Source organism: Carcharhinus amblyrhynchos, unplaced genomic scaffold, assembly GCF_965287045.1.
Source record: "Carcharhinus amblyrhynchos unplaced genomic scaffold, sCarAmb.v2.hapA chromosome_227, whole genome shotgun sequence".
In the NCBI taxonomy this organism is placed as follows: domain Eukaryota; kingdom Metazoa; phylum Chordata; class Chondrichthyes; order Carcharhiniformes; family Carcharhinidae; genus Carcharhinus; species Carcharhinus amblyrhynchos.
This window is the reverse complement of record NW_027649967.1, coordinates 266,991-273,137: the sequence shown is the minus strand read 5'-3', so window position 1 is coordinate 273,137 and position 6,147 is coordinate 266,991. Positions and strand designations below refer to the sequence as shown.

The 6,147-nt window shown below is 56.4% G+C and overlaps 1 long non-coding RNA gene across 1 annotated transcript; it reads left to right on the top strand.

The window, feature by feature from the left end:
- The first annotated feature begins 398 nt into the window (after positions 1–398).
- On the top strand, positions 399–3,975 carry LOC145338904 (uncharacterized). Its single transcript, XR_013885926.1, has 4 exons — positions 399–537; positions 1,268–1,313; positions 1,899–1,985; positions 3,636–3,975. It is a non-coding gene; the product is annotated as an uncharacterized LOC145338904 (long non-coding RNA).
- The last annotated feature ends 2,172 nt before the right edge of the window (positions 3,976–6,147 follow it).

Sequence of the window (6,147 nt, the reverse complement as noted above, 5' to 3'; positions counted from 1 at the left end):
TCTCTGTCTCTCCCCCTCTCTCTCTCTCTCTGTCGCTCTCTTTCTCTCTGTCTCTCTCTCTCTGTCGCTCTCTTTCTCTCTGTCTCTCTCTCTCACCCTCTCACTATCTCTCTCTCTGTCTCTCTCACTCTATCTCTCTCTCTCTGCCTCTCTCCCTCTCTCTCTCTCTCTCTCTCCTCTCTCTCTCTCTCTCTCTCCCTCTCTCTCTCTCTCTCTCTCCCTCCCAGTATGGGAACAGTTCTCCAGTTGAGGGTGAGTGGGTGTTTTATACAGAGATGTTCACTGCCTCTGCTGCTATACTGTGTGTCCCTGTTTATTAAATACCAGGATAGTGTTTGCTGTATTAACAATGCTCACAATTCACTGTGTGGATTTAATATGTGTTCCATTGACAGATTCTGACTGTTACCCTGGCGATCACCTTCCTGTTTTACCTAGTCCTGTTTTATGAGACATTTCATCTGCATCTCACTCACGGATACGCAAAACTGGGATACTCATCAGCACAGCACAGTCTGGGACAGAGATACCTGTGGGGTAAGTAGAGAGAAACAGGAGAGAGAGAGGGGACTGAGAGACACCAGTCAGTGTACAGATATCTCCCTGAGAGAGAGAGAGGGGGGACTGAGAGACACCAGTCAGTGTACAGATATCTCCGAGAGAGAGGGGACTGAGAGACACCAGTCAGTGTACAGATATCTCCCTGAGAGAGAGAGAGGGGGGACTGAGAGACACCAGTCAGTGTACAGATATCTCCCTGAGAGAGAGAGAGGGGACTGAGAGACACCAGTCAGTGTACAATATCTCCCTGAGAGAGAGAGAGAGAGAGAGGGGGCTGAGAGACACCAGTCAGTGTACAGATATTTCCCTGAGAGAGAGAGAGAGGGGGCTGAGAGACACCAGTCAGTGTACAGATATCTCCCTGAGAGAGAGAGAGGGGACTGAGAGACACCAGTCAGTGTACAGATATCTCCCTGAGAGAGAGAGAGAGAGGGGGCTGAGAGACACCAGTCAGTGTACAGATATCTCCCTGAGAGAGAGAGAGGGGACTGAGAGACACCAGTCAGTGTACAGATATCTCCCTGAGAGAGAGAGAGAGAGGGGACTGAGAGACACCAGTCAGTGTACAGACATCTCCTGAGAGAGAGAGAGGGGACTGAGAGACACCAGTCAGTGTACAGATATCTCCCTGAGAGAGAGAGAGGGGGAGGGAGGGGTCTCACACAGACACTCTAACTATTTCCAAATTTTTTTTGAACTTGAGCAGGACATGGGGTTGTGAAGAACGAGGAGACGGCCATGGAATGGTTTCGGTAGGAATATTCCGGAGTGTTATTTGCTCAACTTTACATGTTGCTGTACTGTCGGAGGGTCGGTGCTGAGGGAGTCCCGCACTGTGGGAGGGTCGGTGCTGAGGGAGTCCCGCACTGTGGGAGGGTCGGTGCTGAGGGAGTCCCGCACTGTGGGAGGGTCGGTGCTGAGGGAGTCCCGCACTGTTGGGGGGTCGGTGCTGAGGGAGTCCCGCACTGTGGGAGGGTCGGTGCTGAGGGAGTCCCGCACTGTGGGAGGGTCAGTGCTGAGGGAGTCCCGCACTGTGGGAGGGTCGGTGCTGAGGGAGTCCCGCACTGTGGGAGGGTCAGTGCTGAGGGAGTCCCGCACTGTGGGAGGGTCAGTGCTGAGGGAGTCCCGCACTGTGGGAGGGTCAGTGCTGAGGGAGTCCCGCACTGTGGGAGGGTTGGTGCTGAGGGAGTCCCGCACTGTGGGAGGGTCGGTGCTGAGGGAGTCCCGCACTGTGGGGGGGTCGGTGCTGAGGGAGTCCCGCACTGTGGGGGCGATGTGCTGTGCACTCTGACTGTTTTGAATAGAAAGATGTGACAGTGCTTCTCTCTCCCCCCCAGGAAAGCAGCCGATCAGGGCCATCCTCTGTCTTCCTACAACCTCGCTGTGGGCAAACTGAAACAGATAACTAGCTCTGTGGAAGATCGGTGAGTCACTCTCTGTCCCCCTGGGAAATAATTCCTGTGTGAGAAACTGAATCTCCCTGTGTGGAGAGAGAGAGAGACAGAGAGAGACGCAGTGAGAGACAGAGAGACACAGAGAGGGAGAGAGACAGAGAGACACAGAGAGACAGAGAGACAGAGAGAGGGAGAGGGAGAGACAGAGAGAGGGAGAGAGACAGAGAGACAGGGAGAGGGAGACACAGAGAGAGAGAGACAGACAGAGAGAGGGAGAGAGACAGAGAGAGAGAGAGAGACAGAGGGGGAGAGAGAGAGAGAGGCAGAGAGAGAGAGACACACAGGGAGAGAGAGAGACAGAGAAACAGGGTTGGGGCGGTGGGGTAGAGAGAGAGAGATGGAGAGGTTTCGGGATGTAATTCCAGAGCTTCGGGCAACTGAAGGCATGTCCACCAATGGGGGAGTGATGGGAATCGGGGGGATGCTCGAGAGGCAGGAATTGGAGAAACACAGAGATCTCGGAGGGTCGTAGGAGGTGACAGAGATAGGGAGGGAATGTAGGGGGCTGGAGGAGGTTACAGAGATAGGGAGGGAATGTAGGGGGCTGGAGGAGGTTACAGAGATAGGGAGGGGGTGTAGGGGGCTGGAGGAGGTTACAGAGATAGGGAGGGAATGTGGGGGGTTGGAGGAGGTTACAGAGATAGGGAGGGAATGTGGGGGGTTGGAGGAGGTTACAGAGATAGGGAGGGGGTGTAGGGGGGCTGGAGGAGGTTACAGAGATAGGGAGGGGTGTCGGGGGTTGGAGGAGGTTACAGAGATAGGGAGGGGGTGTAGGGGGGCTGGAGGAGGTTACAGAGATAGGGAGGGGGTGTCGGGGGTTGGAGGAGGTTACAGAGATAGGGAGGGGGTGTAGGGGGGCTGGAGGAGGTTACAGAGATAGGGAGGGGGTGTAGGGGGGCTGGAGGAGGTTACAGAGATAGGGAGGGGGTGTGGGGGGCTGGAGGAGGTTACGGAGATAGGGAGGGGGTGTAGGGGGGCTGGAGGAGGTTACAGAGATAGGGAGGGGGTGTAGGGGGCTGGAGGAGGTTACAGAGATAGGGAGGGGGTGTAGGGGGCTGGAGGAGGTTACAGAGATAGGGAGGGGGTGTAGGGGTGCTGGAGGAGGTTACAGAGATAGGGAGGGGGTGTAGGGGGCTGGAGGAGGTTACAGAGATAGGGAGGGGGTGTAGGGGTGCTGGAGGAGGTTACAGAGATAGGGAGGGGGTGTAGGGGGGCTGGAGGAGGTTACAGAGATAGGGAGGGGGTGTAGGGGGGCTGGAGGAGGTTACAGAGATAGGGAGGGGGTGTCGGGGGCTGGAGGAGGTTCCAGAGAATGGGAGGGGGTGTAGGGGGCTGGAGGAGGTTACAGAGATAGGGAGGGGGTGTGGGGGGCTGGAGGAGGTTACGGAGATAGGGAGGGGGTGTAGGGGGGCTGGAGGAGGTTACAGAGATAGGGAGGGGGTGTAGGGGGGCTGGAGGAGGTTACAGAGATAGGGAGGGGGTGTAGGGGGCTGGAGTGAGTGGAAAAGCTGGGGGTTGGGAAGGGTTGGTATGAGTGACTGAGCTGGATTTGAGATGGGAAATCCCACTCTCCGAGTGATTCACCCTCGCAATTCCCCCCCTCCTCCTCCTCGGTTCTAGGGAGATGGAGGGACTACTTTCCAGGGCGGCGGAACACGGGGTGAAGGAGGCGCAAGAAGTCCTGGCTCAACTTTACAAGACGCGCGATCAGGCCTGAGGTCGGGGCATTCCCGGGATTCACCGACTGTCTTCCAGACAGACGGACCTCCTACTCTTCCCTGTTTGAACCCACGAAGATGAGCACTCTCTGGGATTTGAACTGCCATCCTTCTCCTTGTCCCCGTCCTGTCCATACTGTCGTTGTCTTTTCCTGAATGTTGTGGTGTTAAATTCTCTCACCTCTATCCTCTAACCGGTCAAGATTTCACAAACCTTTACTGTAACAAATGATTAAAAAGCACTGTGGACCAAACACTGTTCATTTTCTCCTTGGCAAGTTATCCTTTGCTGACAAGATGGGACATGTGTCCAAAGTTGTCTCTTTGACGCTCTTTAGGACAAATACAAAAATGCCAAATTTCTGACTCTCACAACCATTCGTACTTGCTGGCTCGGAATGGTGCTGGTTAGATGTCAACTCATATTCCGAAATTAGCTCCAGTTATTTCACTGCTGAGATGGTTCCAAGGTTTCCAGGGGAACTTATTGGGTGGAGAGAGTGTGTGTGTGTGCGCGTGCAGGAGAGAGAGTGTGTGCGCGCGCGCGGGAGAGAGAGGGTGTGCGTGCGCGCGCGGGAGAGCGGGTGTGCACACACGCGAGAGCGAGAGAGGGTGTGCGCGCGCGGGGGAGAGAGAGAGGGTGTGCGCACGCGCGGAAGAGAGAGAGGGTGTACGCGTGCGCGGGAGAGAGAGAGGGTGTGCGTGCGCGTGGGAGAGAGAGAGGGTGTGTGCGGGAAAGAGAGAGGGCGTGCGCGCGTGTGAGAGAGAGAGAGAGTGTGCGCGCGCGCGGGAGAGAGAGGGTGTGTGTGCGCGCAGGAGAGAGGGTGTGCGCACGTGCGGGAGAGAGGGTGCGCGTGCGCGCTCCCTCAGCACTGACCCTCCCACAGTGCGACGCTCCCTCAGCACTGACCCTCCCACAGTGCGGGACTCCCTCAGCACTGACCCTCCCACAGTGCGGGACTCCTTCAGCACCGACCCTCCCACAGTGCGGGACTCCCTCAGCACTGACCCTCCCACAGTGTGGGACTCCCTCAGCACTGACCCTCCCACAGTGCGGGACTCCCTCAGCACTGACCCTCCCACAGTGCGGCGCTCCCTCAGCACCGACCCTCCCACAGTGCGGCTCTCCCTCAGCACCGACCCTCCCACAGTGCGGGACTCCCTCAGCACCGACCCTCCCACAGTGCGGCTCTCCCTCAGCACTGACCCTCCCACAGTGCGGGACTCCCTCAGCACTGACCCTCCCACAGTGCGGGACTCCCTCAGCACGGACCCTCCCACAGTGCGGGACTCCCTCAGCACCGACCCTCCCACAGTGCGGCACTCCCTCAGCACCGACCCTCCCACAGTGCGGCACTCCCTCAGCACCGACCCTCCCACAGTGCGGCGCTCCCTCAGCACCGACCCTCCCACAGTGCGGGACTCCCTCAGCACCGACCCTCCCACAGTGCGGGACTCCCTCAGCACTGACCCTCCCACAGTGCGGGACTCCCTCAGCACCGACCCTCCCACAGTGCGGGACTCCCTCAGCAGTGACACTCCCACAGTGCGGGACTCCCTCAGCACCGACCCTCCCACAGTGCGGGACTCCCTCAGCAGTGACACTCCCACAGTGCGGGACTCCCTCAGCACTGACCCTCCCACAGTGCGGGACTCCCTCAGCAGTGACACTCCCGCAGTGCGGAACTCCCTCAGCACTGAATCGATCTCCAGTTGCCAGTACAGTTTTATGAAAGGGAGGAACTGGTCCTCCCAGCCTCAGACTCGCTGTGTGAAATGGAAATGAATGACAGACTGAAAGCTTTGGTTAAATTGAGAATATTTTCTTTATTCTGTGATTGCTTCACATGATGGAGTATTTCCCAATCACAAATACCCCAAGATTCTCATCATTTTAACATTGAACATTTAATTCACGGACTGAAAGCCAGTTTTATACAGAGCCAAGCTGTCTAATTTCCCAGTTGGAGTTTAGTTTGATCTTTATTGAAGGTGGTCATCTCATCTGGTCAGTGGTTACATCCCAGTCCAACCCTGTCCCTTCAGCAGTTCTTGTTCCACATCGTGTTTTCATCAACCTTCTCCCCGAGTCACTCACCATCAAACCCCCTGAACTGAACCTGGAACCCTCACCACCTCCCTCAATCATATTGGCAAAAGCAGCAGCGCCTGTGACCATGGGACAGTGAGTAAAGACACACAATCAGTCCCACAGCTCCAAACATCATCACAAAAACATTTCAGAATTTAACAGGATCGATCCTGTGTCATTCTCGGATCAATCTCATCATCTCTTCATGAAGCTCAGCAACCACTGACCGCTTCTCAGGGTAATCGTCACACAGACAGCGCCCAAAATCACGGAGAATCTTCTCCGCCTCTTTCTTAAGTTTGGTCTTCCTCTTCTTCTTGGG